Raw genomic sequence first — 2,960 nt, 5'->3', positions numbered from 1 at the left:
TAAATCCCTGTTGTGACAGTAAAATCTGCCCAACACAAGAAGCTCTCAGCCCACATCTGTTGGCTCAGCTGTTGGATAGGACAAGTTAGAAAAAAAAAAGGGACCAGTCGGACCTGTTTACCGGGTCCATTTTGTAATGGAAACGCTAAAAAGTCCAGTAGTCCAGTCTGGTCCGGTCCTGTCCGGACCGTTCAGTAGAAACGAGGCAAAAATTGACCTTTGGTGTTAAGATGAGTGTATGACCCTCCAACCGACGGATGACCTGTTCATAGTGTACCTGCAGTTGGGTGGACTCCAGTAACTCTGTGATCCTGAAAGTGATTCAGTGGGTTCAGGACCAGGATGGATGGACTTTAGGACCTTTTCAACTGCTCAGTGACTTTCAGCAGTCATTTCTGTAAAATATATACACTTTCATCAACTGAAAGTTTAAAAACCATTTTTGTTTTTTGTCTAAACTCAAGTACATCTGCTTGAAACTTTAGCTGTTTATCTGAGCTTTGCTTTTGTTTCAGAGTCAAAAAAGTTACACTGAAGTACTGTGTGTATGTGTGTAGGTATGTGCATTTGTGTGTGTGTGGGGAGGGGGGGACTGTGGGGGTGTGTGTAAGAATGTATTGCTGTAAGTAATTTGGGGTATGGCGCCCAGCTGCAGGTAACAGGTAACACAGCGGATGGATATAAATACTGATCTCCGTTGTTGCGTGCTGGGACAGATTTGGATGGACGCTCGCTGTACACAGGAGACAGTGTTTTCTGGCAGTGCCTCACTGCTGTGAACTGTTTCCTGATTGGTGTTGGCAGTCGGTTGGTTTACCCGGCCCCCTTGGTGTCTGATCACCTTTAAAATCTCTGTTTAACTGTGTGGATTTGTTTTTTGTTGATTATATAACTTTTGTTCTAGGAGGTGGGAGCTCGAGGTGGATGACTGCTATTGGTACTGGGTTGGTGCTGTGTGGTTCTTCCATCATGTGTGCAGTCCATCACAACCTAGGGTGTTGATTGTTTGTGCTTTGTTTTTTTTTTGGCTGCAGCTCTAGCCACCTCAGTAAACTCCTCCTCCCGAACATTTTTATTGGCTTAAATTTAAGTGTTTTTATGCTCTTGTTTTTAAATTAGATCATAATAAATTATATAGCCTGTTCCTTGGTTCAAAGTTAGATCTACACGTGCCTTTGTCCTTCCTTTCCTGGCGCATGACAGCTTCAGGTGGTGTTGTTACCCATGCTTCATGTCGCCATATTTAGTTTCAGAAAGTTTCACATGCCCTGAACAGCCTGATGCAAGGCGTAACGGGGCTGGTTGCAAAGTGTAATAATTTTCATTACTAAATAATTACTTGTTGACAGCCCTAGTTTAAATCTTAGTCGTATTTAAAACATGCGGAGCCTTCCTTGCCAGCCAGACACATTCCCTTCCACAAGCATATCAACACTTGGTTAACATTCAGTTAATGTTAAACAAAATCAATAAAAAGAGGATTGTTTAGACTGTCAAGAACACATAAAAGCCATCAGTGGGGTTTTGAATGGTTCCAATCACTTTCTCATTGCTTCAGTCTCTGGTTTTCAAGAAAAATACATTGTTGGTATGTGTACAATATTATTCTGAGCTTTTTCTCTGAGCAGTACAATACAAATCATATGCAAACTGAAATGTTAAATGATTTAGTAAAGCATTTATTTTATTTTACAATAGTTTTGCTTACTTATTTAACTGTAAATGTTGTTTTTGTTTTCTTTACAGCATTAATTTTACTTAAGAATTCTTAATGACCTGAATCTTTGTTGGTAAGGTATTAATATTTGGTTATTAGTGAAGTTATAAACTGAATAATAATTATTGTAAAGAAAATGGTAAGGTAGAGCATGGGTGAGATAATATGAGTTTGATTTTTTCCACTAGTTATCCCATGTCTGATGTATGTTTGTACGGTTGTATCCAGTGCAGTTCAAATGCATTATTCTTGTCTGGATTGCTTAAAATAGGGAATTTCAAATCAAATCAAAATCTCCCTATAGAATACTAATAGTAAATCTCTAAAAAAAAGAAATACATGGCGTCTTATTTCTAACATAAAATTGGTTTTAATTGAGAGGGTAGAAACTTATCGGTATATAATTATCAAACTAATAGCATTAACAATTTACAAACCTTAATAGGAGAAAAACGTGATTCTCTCTCTGAAAAGGGTATACATAGCTTTTGAAAATGTAATATTTTTTTAAACTGGATTAAGTATTTTTCCATTTGCTGTGTTAGGGTCTTAGAATATTAACATGATATTTGTAATGCAATGATACATTACTTATTAGTAAACCTGTGCACCCACAACTCTAATTTGTTTTGATTTTTCTTAGTTCTTATTGGACAAGCAGCTGCGTTTGAGGAAGAAGAGCAGTTGTTTCACAGATGCTGATTTGCAGGGAAGTTCTTGACTCACTAACAGCTGTTATGCTTAACATTTTTAGAGCATTTTTAGAGTTTTTACTTTTTAATTGGACATCTGGGGATGAAGAGATATTTTAAGGCAAAAACGAATAGGTTCTACTGATTTTGTGTATGTTTTTATTTATCGCTTTCTATGTTTTATGTTTTACGAGCATTCCTCTCGTGAGTCAAATTATGCAACCAAAGTCCACGTTTATTTGTAAATTGAAAAACCTTTTCAGATGAAAGCATTTTTTTCCTTGTCTTCATTTCACAAGTGTTTTGTTTGAGGAAGAAGAACATTGTGTTTCAAGCAAATACACACACACACACACAGGAGCACATGCACACCAACAAACACAGACATTCTGCAAACATTACCTTGATAACTTACTGGGGAACTGAAAGGATATTGATCCATTTTGTGATGGTTTGTGGATTCTGGGACGAACCATGTAATGTCACCCTTTGACCTCCGGCTTCTTTAACTATTACAATGAAAAACTGATGAATCATTCAGTCTTTAAAAA

General features: G+C 37.1%; 2 protein-coding genes across 6 annotated transcripts in view; both read left to right on the top strand.

Annotated features, from left to right (window-relative positions):
- Positions 1–2,960, top strand: part of rph3aa (rabphilin 3A homolog (mouse), a) — a 199,717-nt gene that overhangs the window by 80,879 nt on the left and 115,878 nt on the right. The window lies entirely within an intron of this gene.
- LOC112162958 (acyl-coenzyme A thioesterase 5) overlaps positions 1–2,960 on the top strand; it is a 41,030-nt gene that overhangs the window by 25,928 nt on the left and 12,142 nt on the right. The window contains exon 1 of one of the 2 annotated variants that reach the window (XM_024298979.2): positions 1,543–1,588. The exons of the other annotated variant lie outside the window; for it this stretch is intronic. The gene's annotated coding sequence lies outside the window, so the exon portion shown is untranslated. Of the gene's footprint in view, positions 1–1,542; positions 1,589–2,960 lie in introns of those variants that run through there. 2 annotated transcript variants of the gene reach the window in all.

Source organism: Oryzias melastigma, linkage group LG12 (assembly GCF_002922805.2).
Source record: "Oryzias melastigma strain HK-1 linkage group LG12, ASM292280v2, whole genome shotgun sequence".
Taxonomy (NCBI): domain Eukaryota; kingdom Metazoa; phylum Chordata; class Actinopteri; order Beloniformes; family Adrianichthyidae; genus Oryzias; species Oryzias melastigma.
Note: the sequence above shows the minus strand (reverse complement) of the source record. Positions and strands in the feature narration are given on the sequence as shown.